Genomic DNA, 17,275 nt, shown 5'->3' with positions numbered 1-17,275 from the left:
GAATTTCAGCTGACCATACTTTGTTAGTTTAAACAAATGAACATTTAATGTAGGCCATTCTGCAGACCAAGTTGGGGAAAAACAGTGTCATTTATCAAGGGAAAAAGAAAGAAAAATAAAGAAATGGACTTCTATGCTGGGAGGAAGGTGGAAACCAGTAGTTCATGAGAAAGGAAAGACTCCCTAGTTTCTGATTAAATGCACTTTAGACACTCACTAGAGAGATAGCAGAGGCAGGAACATGGACTTGTTTTTCTACTTTGTTTTCTGACAAATTTGCTTTCACCAAGCTGATTTTAATTATATCATGAGTCTCTCTTATCTCGTAAAAACAACCTTTGTCAAATTCAATTTTAATACTAACCTGAGTACTCACTTCTAGTTATTCTTGGTAGTCATCCAGTGACATGTGAATGACAGTGTAATAATTGGGGAATCAATGACTAGGGAATGCAATCTGAGGGCTATTTGGAACAATAGACCAAAGGCTACCTTAGTTATATATCTAATATTTAACATTGATCAATCAACTGGTATTTGTTGGACTTGGTCCTATTCTAATCATCGAGGAGCATACAAAGAAAAAACAATCACATATCTGCTTTCAAGAAGCTTATGAATTTTAAAGAACATAAAATATGTGCTTAAGAATATATTGAAGGCTTTTTTTTTTACGGTAGGTGATGCCACGTCACCCTCAGCTGTGCAAAAAGGGAAAATCTAGAAATTCATTTGGAAAAAAAGTCTGAGCTTTAATGTGCATTGATCACTTATTATGGGCCCTTCACAAATTTCCTGGGAACAAGGCAGCTTGAATGCCAACTTCAAGACTAGATACAGGAACTCTAGTTATTGGACTCATCATCTGTGGTCTTGACCTACCATAGCTGGCTATAGGAAGAAGGGAAGCAACATCTGCAATAAGCTAGGAGAAGATTTATCTCAATTTACTGTGTATAAAAGGAGAGCAGAACATGTTTAGGATTGTTCAGAGGGGTACTTTAGTAAAGCAGAAGGATGAAAATGTCAACATTCACTAAATAAGTAAAATCAAGAGGGACTACAACTTGGGGAAGTTGAAAGACAAAATAAGAGAGAACTAGCAAACTTGTTTTAAGTTCAAGAGTAAGGGTATTCAAAGTGGGTCATTCCCAGAAACTTTGGGTATTTATGTGACACCTGAGACTCAAAGTTAGAGCTCTAAAACTTGGAAAGTCAGCACCACCCCATACAGGAACTTTAAAAAGTTGAAAAATGGATCGGATTTCGAATAGAGATATGAATGAAGCTGATCTGGATAGGACTGGGGTAGATCAGAATACAGGATAAAGCATATCATCCATATTTTAAAACTTCAACTTCTGTGTGAGATCAAAGGGAGAGATGTTTAGTTGGTGCTAAATTCATATTTTGGGTAACACATTACCTAATTTATCATGTATGGTCAGTTTAGTTGAATACCAGAAGTACATAAAAATACAGCATGAGATCTTGTTGGTTTGTCCAGTTTAGTGTGATGCCCCAATATATCCCAGAAAAATTTGGGCAGTGAATAAAGAAGTATTTTGTAAAGTCCCCTTGGAGGACTGGGGAGAAAGGACGAAATATTCAACTTTCCCATTTGGAGAAGTTTTGATATTCTCACAAGCAGTGGTGACAACCAAATCAATAGGCTGAGCCCTTGATCTTGGGGTTTTCCCTATGAAACTTATTCCTGAAAAAGAGAAACTAAGCCTACTTATAAATGTGCCAAATAATCACCCCCCCAGACAGCCTCTTTTTTTGTTCAGATGTGGCCTTTCTCTCTAAGCCAACATGACAGGTGAACTCATTGCCCTCTACACTATGTGGGACATGACTCCCAGAGGTGTAAATCTCCCTGGCAATGTGGGATAGAAATTCCAATGATCAGTCAGGACCCTGCATCAAGAGATTGAGAAAGCCTTCTTGACCAAAAGGGGGAAGAGAGAAATGAGACAAAATAAACTTTCAGTGGCTAAGAGAGATTTCAAACAGAGTCAAGAAGTTATCCTGGAGGTTATTTTTATGCATTATCTAGATAGCCCTTTTTAGTTTATGGTGTATTGGAGTGGTTGGAGGGAAGTGACCTGAAACTGTTGAGCTGTGTTCTAGTAGCCTTGATTCTTGAAGACAATTATATTATGATATAACTTTTATAATGTGACTGTGTGATTGTGAAAATATTGTGTCTGATGCTCCTTTTTATCCAGGGTGTGGACAGATGAGTAAAAAAAATATGGATAAAAAATAAATAAATAATGGGGTAGGGATAAGTGGTAAAATAAGTCGGATAGATTGAAATACTAGAGGTCAATGAAAGGGAAGGGTAAGGGGTATGGGATGTATGAGTTTTTCTTTTTCCTTTTTATTCCTTTTTCTGGAGTGATGCAAATATTCCAAAAATGATCATGGTAATGAATACACAGCTATGTGATGATATTGATTATACACCATGTATGGACTGTATGTATGTGAAGATTTGTCAATAATTTTTTTTTAAAAAAGAGTAACTATTCAAATACATAAATAAATTCTACTTGCTGATATTTGACCTCTGTGTTAAAGCCATACTAGAATGGACTCCTGTGTTTTATTTATGTGCACCCATCCAGTTCTTACTGGCTTGTGACAGATTGTTAGAGAAACTAAAGAAAGCCAAGTGAGTTTTAAATGCTCTATCCTTGTTTCCCTATAGAAACCAATACTTTTTATCAACTTTGTTGATCTTTTGGAATAGTAACTACTCTCATGTGAATAATATTTAAATATCATGTGATATTTAAGTGTGGAGACATAATATAAGAGAAGAAAAGAATGATTTACTAAAATATCCTATAAAGGGGAGAATAGCATTAGAAACATCTCTATAGCCAACAAAAAGGAAAATATATAAGAAAATTATGATTCAAGTCCACAATACAGCTTTCAATACTGACACATATGAACTCTATGTTACAATATAAAAAGTATTTTCACTTACTTTAAGAAATTGTTAAAATATTTTCTTCCTTTCTTGTCCCCTTGGACTATTTCTCAAATGAATAGTATAACACTTAATGCATCCTAGTTGATTCTGGATGAATATTTTCTCTTCATGTAAAATTTGAAATTTCTTGTTGGCAGGGCTAGTGTTTCATTCATCTTTCTATCACTGAAATGGTGCACACTCTAAAAAAAAAGTCCATTAAACTGAACTGCATTGAAGAATTAAGACTGTAAGAAATGAAAAGTATTATTTAGGATAGTGGAGATATTCTCTCATTTCTAAATTGTATTTTATTTTTATTGGATTCCAGTAAAATCTATATGACTATGCTTCTTTGATGGTATCTCTTGTTGTAGTCACATCAGAAGCCAGAGCAGATAGTTTTTTGCAGCAATATAATCAATCCTTCATTGGTCTACAGGAGATGGAGGTTTATTAAGGATCGAGCCTCTTTTGTTCTCTTGGTAGAATATTTTGGCTATTACATTTTGATGTCATAAAGGCACACTGATCACATTTGGATAGCTATCCTTCTAAGATGGGGTATGGGTGAGGGAAGGGTCGATGGTAAGAACAAAAAATGCTGGAAAAGGGGCGGGCCGCGGTGGCTCAGCGGGCAAAGTGCTTGCCTGCTATGCCGGAGGACGGTTCGATTCCCGGCCCCAGCCCATGTAACAAAAACAGAGAAACAGAATACAATAAAACAAGAAAATGTTTTAAAATGTTTCCCTTTCTTCCTTCCTTCCTTCCTTCTATCCTTCCTTCCTTCTCTCTGTCTTTCCTTTAAAAAAAAAAAAAAAAAAAAAAAAATGCTGGAAAAGATTTCTGCAAAGCAGGAGGAGAACTAAATAAAGCTACCTATTTTTTTTTTTTTTCCTGAGGTGGATGTATTTGAGCTACACTTCTAGATCCACTGGTCCTTCCAGGCCTTCCCAGGACTGTTCTACGAAGCTTTACTCCAGGCTTGCTGCTCACTCCTACACTAACACAACTCTCTCACCCAAAGCGGCCAGCTCCACACCAAACACAGCCTCTTAGGGGTCACTTTTTCCTTCCCAGGCTTGAAAATTGCCTCATCTGTCAATGCTGAGACTATTTCTACTTCTTCAGTTTTCTTTCATTTCTCAAATGACTTGAAAGAAAGTCCAGACTTTTGTCGGTTTACTTTTACATTCCAATATGCACTATACCTAGAATGTACAATGTCAATACATTTTCTTGTATTGAAATGAAACTCCAAAGGAAGGAAATAGTTGTTCCCATGCAGAAGTAATAGAGGAAACTCCAACTACACTGTACTGTCATATCAGATAATCATTTAATCACTGACTAAATCTAAGACACTGTGATCAGAGGATTCGAGAACTCTGGGAGACTTAAAAGCCTTTCCAAATTAAGCATTTATTGTTACTTCATTGCTCCCTTGCTACTTAATTTTCTTGAGTCTCATTTTAGGAGAAATTTGTTCCTTTAGCCTTACACACTTCCTCTCAATCAATATGCCCTAGAGGTCCCTAGAGGTCCCCAAATTATTCTTTTCAAATGTCTTTTTTATCTACCCTTGGAAACAACACAAGCAAATGGAGTTTGACTTCCAGCTGTCAAATCAAGTGTTGAGGCAAACCCTCTGAGCATGAATCATTCGATCTTGTCTTGTTCAATCTGGGTTATGTGGCACAGTCCCAAGAATCTTCCCCTATTCCCAAGAAAGAAAGGGAGATAAAGTCAATCGATAAAATTTCAAAAAGGAGGAGAATTAATTATTTTCATTTACTTATATGTTATTCATTCATAAACAAACTAGTAGCCAGCTACTGAGCCCTCATTTTTGTTCTTTGGACTTTCTAAATAATTAAGTGTTAAAATTTGGAAATGGAATATAAGTGGGCCACCCTATTATTGCAGTTATAAATTTAACTCAGACCTCCCTGGAAAATATGGTCACAAGTGTTTTCTGTATTTTTTTTTCTTAGGTACTGAAACTTCTTGATTGAGACAGATTAATAAAGTATAGGCTATTGACTGTATTATTTGCTGTGATGAAAAAAGGCTCTGTTTTCAAGGAAATCTTGAATCTGTTTTGGAAATCTTGGGGATCATTATAAATGCATTACAATTTTTTTTAATTAAGTTAATACAGTTTGTCAATAAACAGACATAGTAAAATTTATGGCACTAGGGAGGGATGTTGGTTTACATGTTAATCCTGGGATGTTGCCACAGAACAAAATTGTACTTCCTTCTGGGCCTGATTTTAAGACATTAATGAGTCTTCACACACATACAAACACACAGAAATGGTGTTGTTATTTTATAGGTGAATCTCAGAGATCCTTTGTTTGAAGGTCCAAGTCTTCTACTTTCCTGTCACTTTCAAAGAGATCCATGCCAGGGAAAGCACAAAACAAACAAACATGCACAATCCTCGCTCTATTGTACTGATGATTTTGTGTAGTGGTGGTGATAATGCTGACAGAAGTTTTTAAAACTAAAATGCCTGGTCAGGTTCAGAGACTTTACCCAGATATGTTATGTGTGCTTTCCATGGTACATTTGATTTTCTTCAGACAAGTTGAAAAAAAGAGGGACAGAAATTCTTTATTTTCCATTTCTCACTGTCCCAAATCCTCAGATTCCATCAAAGCACACCTTGAGCTCTACCTCCCACGTTGTGTTCTCCACTGGTGCCAATCTTCCAGCTAACTCCTTTTCCCCTTTGTAAATGCTCGATGTGCTGACCTATTTAAAAATATAACTCAGGTGCCTGGCGATCCATGCTGCCTGCCAGCTCTTCAGATAAAGAGGATCCACTTATTAATCTGCTCTGTCTCCATCTGCCTGCTCAATTGGGATTGACTGCTTGCTGTCCAGACTGATACCAGGGAAATCTGATTGAGGACAAGAATCTCTTTGTACATCTCACCCCCATCCCTCCCCTGCAATAGGGCACAGCAAGTTTGTTGCAGCCAGGGAGTTAAGCTGATGTGACATGATGTCAGATGACCTGCCATTGTACGTCAGAAATTAAAAAGAAAATATTCTTTCAGACTGGAATTCCTTATGTGATTTTTATTTCCTTGGGCTTTGAGCAGATTGAGTATTGAATTGCTTGACTGAAGCCCATGGATAATTTAATACCTGCAACATTTGTCCCTGGGTGAATTTCAGCCACATTTGACTTGTTCAGCATGGTGTCTCAGTTCTAACCATTTCATGGAAATCTTGTAAATATTGATTGGTGAAATCCCAAAGAAACACTTTTTCTAACTCTGGTTCTAAAATGCTCCAGAAAGAAGGAATTGGTCTCTCTTCTTCCTCACTCCACAAGTAGGGGTGTAAGAAGTAAATTACATCTTAGACTTTTTTTTATCCTTCTCCAGCTATAAAAGCCAATCTTTACAACTTTAAAAAAATGAATGGAAATGATTTGCTCCAATAAACCAGGTCTGAATACAAAAACAAACAAGTAGGCTCTTACCATATCAATGGAAGCAAATATCATTGATTCTTCATTTCCTAGGAAGCTTTCTTAGTCCTAATTTGAGGTATTGGCTATGTAATCTTAAGTACTTATAAGAACATAAACATAACATATGCAAATATGGTTCTAAAACACTAAATGGTTAGCATCCCATGTGTAAAGTATTCAAAATTTAGTATGAGGTCTTGCTTTTATTGAAATGGCAGGTAGAAGTAGCCTTAGGTTACATCTAGAATATCTGAATAATTTACTTTAAAAAATAAATGTACTTAATAATATAAAATCAAGAGAGAAAAGAATGGTTCATATATAAGAATTAAAGATCTTACAGGAATTTACATTCAGCAACAAGGAATAAAATATCACTTTCTTAATATTCAGTTTGTATGCTTTAGTCAAGGCTAATCATTCATTAATTTGTGTAAACTCCAGCGCTTAAAGATTCACATGTGAATGAAATGTGTGGCTGATCCTTGCTCTTTATTATAAATTAAACAGTATGAAAAGTAAATACTACTGGAGAAAATAAAATCTCATTCATTCAATGTAAATAACCATGAATAAATTTAAAACTTGATTCACCTCTCTGATAGTCACTTGTGATGAGAGCATGTGTGCTTATGTGTGTGTATATGAATGATTGTGTGTATATGAGAATGCAAGATTTTTTCCCCCTATTATTTATTTATTTTTAATCCATATGTTTTACTCATTTGTCGATATGGTAGATAAAAGCAGCATCAGACTCAAGGTTTTCGCAATCACACAGTCACATTGCAAAAGCTATATCATTATACAATCATCTTCAAGAACATGGCTACTAGAACACAGTTTTACATTTTCAGGCAGTTCCCTCCAGCCTCTCCATTACACCTTAACTAAAAAAGTGATATCTATATAATGCATAAGAATAAACCTCCAGGATAATCTCTCAACTCTGTTTAGAATCTCTCAGCCATTGACACTTTACGTTGTCTCATTTTGCTCTTCCCCCTTTTGGTTGAGAAAGTTTTCTCATCATTCTAGGATATCTGTCCCATGTTGCCAGGAAGGTCCAAACCCTTGGTAGTCATGTCCCACATAGAGAAAGGGAGGCAGTGATTTTGCTTGTCATGTTGGCTGAGAGAGAGAGACCACATCTCAGCAACAGAAGAGGTTCTGTTTTTTAAGTAGTCTTAGCCTATCCTTTGTGGGAATAAGTTTCATAGGAACAAACCTCAAGATTGAGGGTTCAGTCTATTGCTTTGGTTGTCCCCACTGCTTACAAGAATATCAGGAATTCTTCACTTGAGGAAGTTGAATTTTCCCCCTTTCTCACCATTTCCCCAAGGGGACTTTGCAAATACTCTTTTATTCACTGTTCAAATCACTCTGGAATTTATCGGAGCATCACTCTGGACAAACCTACAAAATCTCATGCCCTACTCAAGGTCTCATGTACTTATGGTGTTCTATTAAACTGTCCACACAAGTTATATTAGGAAATGCACTAGTCAAAATACAAATTTTATACCAAATAAACATTTTTTGTTTTAGTGCACACAAGATTTTTGAAGAACGGAAATGAAAAAGAACTGAGCTAAGCCGATGAAAGATAGAATATCTAGCAACAACAAACACGGCATACATTAATACTTTTAAAAGACCATGAAGAAATCCTGTCAACAAGGAATAATTATATTTTAGAATATTTCTTCAAGATAAAATAGGGGAATTTCTCTACCATAAATTTTTAAGACTAAAATATAAAAGGAAAAAAACCCCACGATCATGTTAATGAAAGAAAACAATTCTGTTTTAATCTTGGCATGATGATTTAATATTTACTTGGATGTTGAGTGCTCCATGCCTCAAAGGATTAATTTTCGTCAAATCTGGAGTGGAAAAGATAGTCCGTTTAAATGCACATTTTCTACACTAGACAAGAGTTCAGTAGTATATTTCTGGATCTCCTTTTTTTTTTTTTTAATCTTGATGAACTGAGCTGAATAGAGGAAAGAAACATGTGGAAAAAATGATATTTTATGTGATCCCCTATCACCACATTCCCAAAGCCTGCATCAGATATTTAGCACCTTCTTATTTTCTGGGACCTCAGTCAAAGGAACATCCCAGCAGACACAAACTCAGTCTCCACGTGAGAGACAGACAATGAGAATAAGGACAAATGCAAGAGGGCACATCACTCATGGAATTTCACAAGTTCTCCAGAGCAACACCTTCCATGACAAAGAAAGAGAATTTGGAATGATCTAGAGCAAAAGTGTTCATCCTGCGGACTGTGAAGAGACCCGGAACTTCAAGGGACACAAATTCTATTTGTATTGTATAGGATGACGCTAAAATATGATATTGTATAAATTTTGCCTCCAAATGTAGAAAGCCCTGTTTTGTTTAATTTGCATAGCACAGAAACTTATGTACCCTATTATTCAATAAGTATCAACGATAGGTATCGAGGACAAAAGTAACAAATTTCTCTTGGAGGCAGGGCCATACTAATCTAAACTAAACCAGTGAAAAGTAATTTTTAATAGATCCGGTGAGAAAATTATTTCAGACTCCTAGGGAATGAATCCCCCGAAAACAAGCAAATGTTATTTCTTGGAGAGAGAGTAGAAAAGAGAGAAAGGCAAAAACAAAGGTTGTTCATTATTAATTTGCCATTTGGTTCAAGGAAAATGTTTTCAGGCAAAGTTGTTGGTACCTCCTATCAAATATTTTTCTCATCCTCATGATATCATTCTAATAGCCTTTTGCCCCCTTCCAATTACATTTCCTGCTTATCAAAAAGCTTTCTTGAAACTGATCAAGGTGGAAGGACAGGAGGTTGATAAGGAGACCATTATAACAAGCCAACTGGAAGATACAAGGTGATCTATCCCATCATCACTTACAATGCGATTGATTATTTAGCAATTCGTCTCCCCCTTTTGCTCTATTCCTACACCTGAAAGATGTGGTGGAAAACTCTGACCTTGCTGAGAGAAATAATAATGCAGCATATCTCCACCATCTGTGAGATTAATACCGCCGTCTGAAAGGAACTCCTCAACTGGCAAAATACAACTAAAATGCATGAACACACTGAGAAACTCTTTGCCTTGTTCACCTTCTTTCTAAATAATTCATCGGTTTAATGATAATGACATTCAAATATCATAATTACAACAGACTCTTTAAAAAACATCAATTCCAGGGCCAAAATGGAGCCCCAGCCCCCACCCCTTTTCCCACCATTAGCTGTTAATGCCAAAATATGATCTTTATTCATTTCACTGACATAATATAAAACCAATGTAGATTTCCCATTTTTCATAAAATTTTCATCTGCACTATTAGTTTCACTGATAGCAGACTGCAAAATGTTGTTAAGCTACAAGATGGAAGACATGCAAAAACCTCAGCATGTTAAGAAGCCATAAAATTTTATTCAGTTCATTTACCGCTACAGTCCAGTACCCCTATAGTAAGAGTGTGCTATTTTTATTGTGTATTTATTTAAAGGTTGAATATTCTGTTCCCTGGACTAGCCATCTAACAGGGTTAATCTGGATCCCTAATATATTGATTGTATTCTTCTTTGGGGTTTATCATTTCCTTGAAAGTGTTTCTGTGTTTTGGTTGTTGTGGAAGAGCTGATAATAGAATATTGCAAACAAAAGCATGACTATGGATACATGGCTCATTCGTGCTGAGAATTAAAAGCACCAAGGGTATGGGTCTTTCTCCATCTTAAGTCTCTTCAAAAGCAAATCGCTGTGCACAGTGCAGTGAAATGCAACGTAACAGAGCTTGTATTGGATGGTCTGGCACTCAGCCAGAGGTGCTTGACTGCTCACGCCACCCTGCAGAAGCCAGCCACATTTTCATTTATTGCTTTGTCAGTATGTCTTAGCAGTTCGACACGAATAGGTAAAGTCTTTTTAGAATAACCTGAGACAGGATATATTTTAGGCATACTAATGAAACATTGGCGATCTAAAGCTATCTTGTTTGCTTTCATACCAGGGTTTATAGTATAGTATAGTAATTGCATTATATTATATATAAGTTTCAGCATAAAGATATATGTAGAAAAGAGATTCTGTGCACATCATCAGTTTTGCAATATTTAGGATTATTCCTAATACCCCAAGAGACTTCCACAGACCACCCCAACAATGGATTAATGGCGGTGATACCAGTGGTCACTCTACTATGTAGACAGACAAATTGTGGAGTAGAGCTAGAAAAGCAAAAAGAAGCAGATAGATGGGACAGTTGTCCTATTAGTCACTGCACTTTTTCTGTTAAGGACCGGGGTATTGGTTGCACTTAGCTTTGCAAACTCCCAAGAAATCCATTGCCGTGCGTATTTACTTGGGTTCCAGGAGTAACGATTCACCTGCTTAGTCCCAGTTAAAGCCCACATGGAAAACCCAGGTGTGGTAAGTAAAACAGCAACAAAAAATGCAATACCAACCAGGCCAGACAAATGATCTACAAGATCCATAATACATTCCTTCTGTGTTTGTGACTTGCAAGGAACCTAGAAGACAAGTCTGTCCCTACCTGGCCCCCTCATCTATAATACAGGCTGATAAGAGATGCTATGCAGTGTTTTCTCTTGAAAGTGGAAAGTATGGGGTTGATAAAAGCAAAATGTGCATTTTTAAGGCACATGAGAGAGAGATTTAAATCACCAGAGATAGTCTGTATTTATTCATTCCAAAGAGGTACAAAGGCTCTGTCTGGGTAGCATTAAAGAGTAAAGGTTCAAAAGGAATATGTGAGAGCTCCTAGGAGACTGGAAACATAAGAACGCATTAAAATGAGTTGGGGAATGTGTCCCAAAATAGCCAAATAATGACTATCCCTAGTTCCTATCTTGTTAGCATCGATTGTAGAATATTTGAGGGCCTGAGAGAATCAATGTATATGGTAAACAATCACCTCCTAAACTGAAATGTCAGAGATGCGATACAGAATAATGAATATAAAATCTAGACAAAACTAATGACCAAACAAGATAAACAAATTAAAACAGAGAAGCCACAGAGGATGAGTGACTAACGATTGAGTTTGGCATAATCCCAGTGAATATCTGTCCATTCGAACAGCCTTTGCTGACACCGGCAGACAGCCGGGTCTGCCATGCCTTCCTTTCACTTCTGCAATATGAAATCTGTGCTGTGGATGCTGAGGTGCAGAGCCAGGTATTCAGGCAGTGGTGGGGAAAATTATTTCCAGATTTCACAATTTCGTGATCCTTCGCCTATGATTTCACCTATCAAATTTAGCAAATTTCATCATGATGGATGAAATCAATTTTATCTATCATGTTCAGAGACGAAAGGTTATATTCTCCACTTACTGTGCACTCGGTACAGGGGTCTTGTCCACAGAGAACAGCTCCCCCCACCAAAAAAAAAAAATTTACAAACAGTGTTTTGTTTTCTTTTTTCTTTTCTGGTGTGCTTTAATTTGTTAAAAGTGGGTGCTGGAATTACTATATGATACCTCTTTCAATTCTCCTTTATTTAGTGTGCCTTCCGTAAGATTTTCTATTTTGAATTGATTTCTGAACCTCTTTTTGTAGTTAAATGAGTCAAATGAGTCAGTGGAGTCAGGAATGTAGATGGATATCATTGGACTTGGGTCAACATTGTTCAGAAATAAAAGGGGCCAGCATGCCTTACTGGGACACCCCATCACAGAAAAAGCTCTCCTTCCACACTCATACCGCTTAGCAAGTCCTTCTGTCTTCAGAGGGCAGTGTTAGTTAAAATTGAGATTTTGTCCCTCTCTGACCTCGACAGTTCCCTCCTTTACCCTGGGGGGTGGAGGTAAAGTCTCTTGATGCCTGCATTTGTGTACATTGCAGTGTTCACTGCCTCCCTCTACACCGCCCATTTTCACACCTAACCCATTCAATTTTTTCTTCTCTTGATTCTGCTCTCTTCAAAGCTGGCATGTTATGGATCTCGTTTCATATGAAGTTTCTTTCAACGAGGGGCTATCAGAGTGGAAAAGAACTCACATTAATTTAAAGTGTGCAGGTAACAAACAGTGACTGAGAACATTTCTCCTCCTAGGGATGTTTGCCATGATCAGAAATCTCTCACTTACATTGAAAAAAGAATTAATGTCTAAGTGTGGGAATTTCAGATGAAATGGCAGGCAAGTGGCAAGAATGTATTTTAGCCAGAGCTGCTTATCTGCGCACCATGTGGGGAATAATTTCTTTATCTGCAGATAAGGTTTGCCCCACTTGATGTTTTGTGAACATTCATTCTCACTGAAGTCTGATTTTGTATTTTAATAAAGTGGAGAAGGAGCTAAAAAGGCAGTAAGAATTTTACTCAGCTTAGCAGAAGGAAATGTTAAAGTATAACATTTAGAGAGCAAATGGGATATATTGTTTATAATATTTTAGTTTGTTATTGTTCTGGCTACAGCATAGATTTCAAAAACATTATTTGGTTATGAACTTGACTCTAATAGCTAGAGGAATAACTGACTCATCATTTATATGCACCCAGCAGGTGTGAGGAAGGGCATCATGAAATTAGAAAAGGTGCCACAAAGTTTGTCCCTGACTACCTGGAGTGATCAATGACAACCTCAACCCTGGAAGGCATTCAGATCTGCCTCGATTCACAGGCCATTATTGACGATGATAGAAACTGCCCTAAAACTTTTTTCTCCAGGCGGACACTGGGAGTCTATGCAATCACTAATGCGTCCTGCTGTACCTAAATTAATACCTTGGGCCAAGTGGAAAGATCAACAGAGAAACATAAGGAGAAAGCTATCTGGCTTTCTAAGAGTAGCATACTCATGGGAAAATTTGCCAGAAGCCAAGATGGTGTAGAAATAATGAGTAGTTATCCCAATTTTGGGAGATAATTCTCCATAGGTCTTTGCCTTTCTGCATGTCTTATGAGCAAACCCACAGACTTTTGTCCTGGATTATCTCATCAAGGATGCTCATACAGTGAACAGCCTTGAAAAATAGAGCTAGTGTCTCCTTCCAGAGCAAAAAGCATATTTGCTTACTGCCTTGGAAGATCAAGTAGTATCTCCCACTGGAGCAAAGTGCAGTCATGCCTACTACCCAGTATAATAAAGATAATATTCCCAAATGGGGTTAAGGGTAGACCTGCTCAATGCCCATTAAAAAACATTTGGATTCCCCAAGCTCAGGTTTCCTTTCCTAAAATGAAACCTATTGTGTATAGGGATTACTTGGCCCTCTTTTTGTCACCATGTGGGAATTGGAACCGAGGGAACCAGCACAAGAAAATACTGATATTTTCACTACTGCTATTGTTCTGAGCACTAAAGTATTTTGTCTCTGACTTAGGAGCCTCATGTGTCCTGCCAGTATTGATGAAACTATGGCAAACTGTTAGCTAAGTGGGGTAAAATCACAGTCCTTTAGAGTTTTGACAGCAAACCATAGTCATTTTGGTGGACAATTATTAGTATTTCTAATAAACTGGAGCTTCCATACTTGCTATCAAAAAGCATTCAAACTGGATATGATATTTGAGGCTAACTTATTCTACAGATGAGGAAAACTGAGGCTCAGATTCATTGATCTAAATAAAAGTTATTTAATGACAGAATTTGAACCATTAGTTTTTCTTATTTCCTCTTTAGTTCTTTTTCCAGTATATTCCATTGACTATAATAAAAATAAAACTTCAAAGTCTACTTTAGTCTTGTATAGATAATTGATAGATGACTTTTCTAATGAATAAAGCATGAAAACAGGGAAACGATATTGTCTATCCCCTATCATGAGGGAGCAACGGGTTCACTTATAGCTGAGGCTTCCTCATCCACCTTGGGTTGGATCCAGCAGTGATTTTCAAATCATGGATTGGGCCACTTTGACAAGGAAGATTTTCCTCTGACAAGCTGCAGCAACACTTGCAAATGTTCAGAAGTTATTGCCGAATCTGAAATATGCCATGGACTTGGACAACTAGAATTAATGCGTACTGCAATGATTCAAAATAAAGGAATAGTTTCAGCCATCTTTGACACTCTTGGGGAAATCTTCCTAAAAGTGACAATAATTTCACCTCATTTTTCATTTTCTTGTAAACCTCTACACTCTTATCTCTGAAAGCCAATAGTTTATTTTACATTTTCACTTCTCAGTTGCTGTACTCCGCAGGATAGGCTTGGGTTACATTTTGTGTACCAAGCAGCTTTCAAATCTCAGAGGCTTAAATGAAGTTTCATTTATAACCCAGACCGCGTTTTCACAAGCCCTTCTGGGGGTTTTCTTCTCACTGTAGAATCTGGGCAGATGAAGATTCCACTACTGGGAACCTTATAGAATGTCATGATATTGGCTGGTAACACCCTGTCTTGGAGTATTGTCACTGCCATCCACATTTCACCTGCCAAAGCAAGTACCATGGCCACAAGGGGGGTGAGAAAGTCCAACACTACTACGTGCAGCAGAAATTTGGGGTGAGCAGCCCTAGTGACAACCACAGCTATGTGGGCTTTGGCTCGGATTTTGCCTGAAGCTTGACTGCTTCTTCCCCTTCTGTGGCTTTACCTTCTATTTCGGCTATTCTCATTGCTTGCATTAATAAGCTTTTCCCAAAATGTGTCCAAGTATTGCAATGAGGAATACTGTATGAGGTTATGTAAGAGAAGTGTGGTTGAATATTTTAAGAGTACAGGCAGAGGTGGAGGAAGGAAGGTTCAGAAGAAGGTTGAAGGAAAGTAAAGGAAAAAAAGGCTGATGGTTGAAAATGGAGTAGAGGGGAAAGGGGATTTAAAAAGAGCGGGAATAAGAAAGAAGGAAAAGGAAAGAAAGAGATATGGGATTGAAAGGAGAAAATATTAAAAGGAAAGAAAGCCAGTGGGAAATGAACCTAGAGCAAAACTTGTACATTTCAACATTCTTAGAACTCCTTGGGGGGTGAAGGGAAAGTATGAAAACCTATAAGACATTATTTAAATCTTATGATGTTTTACCCCAGGGCTGAAACCACATCCTGGGCTCATCCTCTCCAGGTCCCTGCTGACTTGAAGAAATATATATATACATTTTTAAAGTGGTAATAGAACAAAAGTTCTGAAATTCCAAGCAACTAATGAACCCACGCGCATAAAGTCTTCAGATTTCTCCTCTTCCCTAAGGCTCAGTTTTTCTTAGAAGGAAAAAAATGTGAGAACCCAGCTGAGATCTGAATATTTCCTCCCAACTCTACAGAAAAAAGAGGTAGAACATTGTTGGCCCCAAACTTCAAATACAGGAAGACCAAATGACACTTCAAGGAGTAGAGGAATTCTTGAATATATATTTTTTGGTGGCAGGGATTTTTTTCTCCAGTCATCTCTTTATCTCTCTGATTGGTGTCTTTTTAAGTGTGGGTGCATGTGTGTGTTTGTGTATTAGTGGGGAGGGGAGTTGGGAGAGAGAGGAATGAGCAGTGTGCTGGAGTCTTCTCATTCCTAAACCCAATTAGCCGTGATAGGAGAATTTATACCACAAATCAGGGCTTTTTTCCCCAAGACAGTTGATTACTAAATATTTACCAGCTCACCACTGGGTGAGCTAGGATAGACTAGAGAGAAAAGATAGAGAAAAAAAAATGAATGAAGACCAGGAGAAAACTGATAGGAAAAAAGAGACAGGAGAGGATTTGGGTTGGAGAAGAATGAAAAAAGTTGAGCTGTCCCAAATTCCAGCCCATTAAAGCCTCCCTTTTATAAATCAAGGTTTATATTTCTCTGGAAGTTTTTGGTTCTTCTTTTCTTTTTAACTAGTTATAGGTAAGTGAGTATCTAAGAACCATCCACATGCCTTCCTGGGAGGTAGGCTTCTTCCCCTCCTGCTAGAGAGTAAGCCTCTAGGGTGAATAAAAACTACAGGAAAATACTCACTGTGCTTTGGACACATGTTCCTGGCCTCAATGAACTTTACAAGCAATGATTCTCCCACTTGAAAGACAAGCAGATTGGCCACTCGATCTGATTTTAGGAATATGGGAGTTCAAATATATAATCCCACAACAGAAGCCTCTATTCCTTAGAGATCTGATCTCTGCATTTATATGCTAAGTATGTGACTCATTAACACTTTAATCATTTATATCTAAGTTTGAAAAAGCAGGTGAGATTTTATGGATGGAGGAAAAGATGGCTGAAAGATCCAAATGCCAAATTTGATCTTTTTTTTTTTCCTACACCTTGCAGGTTCCTCTACTTATAAATATGAAAAGATAACGAAAGGAAGAGAAAAAATACAAGTAAACATGCAGGTATGTGTTGATTATAGTATTAAAATCAAATAAGTAAAACAACACAGAGCAAACTGTTGTTCACTGTGTTGTTTTTTGTGTTTTTTTCTCCAAACAGCCTGAGTAGTTTTATCAAGGCAGGAATGGAAAGCATCATGGCTCCCTCAGGCATGTGCATGATTTCCAAAATCTCTCCCAAGCTGGGCTCATTGCAATTTCAACCTGCAGGTGGAGACCTAAAATAATAAGGGCAGAAGATCAAAAATGCCTGTTGTGAGAGTCCCAGTCTTCCAGGAGGTCAGATGACTTCCAGAGTTCCCAAAAGTAGAGGTTCTTTCCCCAGGCTTGAAGAGAAAGACAGTAGATTCACCAGGACCTGGCTTCTGAATTGGTTTGTGTGCTTTGAGTGCCTGAAAACCACAGTAGAGGCTGTAAATGTTGTAGCCAGTCATATGGATCAAAACGAAAGGATCAGCATGCATTGCTATGGATTCCAATAATCAAATATGGAGTTTCCAAAAAATAAAATGA

General features: G+C 37.4%; 2 long non-coding RNA genes across 2 annotated transcripts in view; one reads left to right on the top strand and one right to left on the bottom strand.

Annotated features, from left to right (window-relative positions):
* Window positions 1-3,457, bottom strand: part of LOC143662632 (uncharacterized) — a 14,723-nt gene extending 11,266 nt beyond the window's left edge. Inside the window, exon 1 of the long non-coding RNA XR_013165497.1 lies at window positions 3,002-3,457. This is a non-coding gene — a long non-coding RNA (uncharacterized LOC143662632). The remainder of the gene's footprint in view (window positions 1-3,001) is intronic.
* The window catches only part of LOC143662631 (uncharacterized), a 17,454-nt gene extending 179 nt beyond the window's left edge, over window positions 1-17,275 (top strand). Inside the window, exons 2-3 of the long non-coding RNA XR_013165496.1 lie at window positions 16,701-16,765; window positions 16,863-17,275. This is a non-coding gene — a long non-coding RNA (uncharacterized LOC143662631). The remainder of the gene's footprint in view (window positions 1-16,700; window positions 16,766-16,862) is intronic.

The sequence above is a fragment of the Tamandua tetradactyla genome, chromosome 18, assembly GCF_023851605.1.
Source record: "Tamandua tetradactyla isolate mTamTet1 chromosome 18, mTamTet1.pri, whole genome shotgun sequence".
NCBI lineage: Eukaryota > Metazoa > Chordata > Mammalia > Pilosa > Myrmecophagidae > Tamandua > Tamandua tetradactyla.
This window is presented reverse-complemented; position numbering and strand designations above follow the sequence as displayed.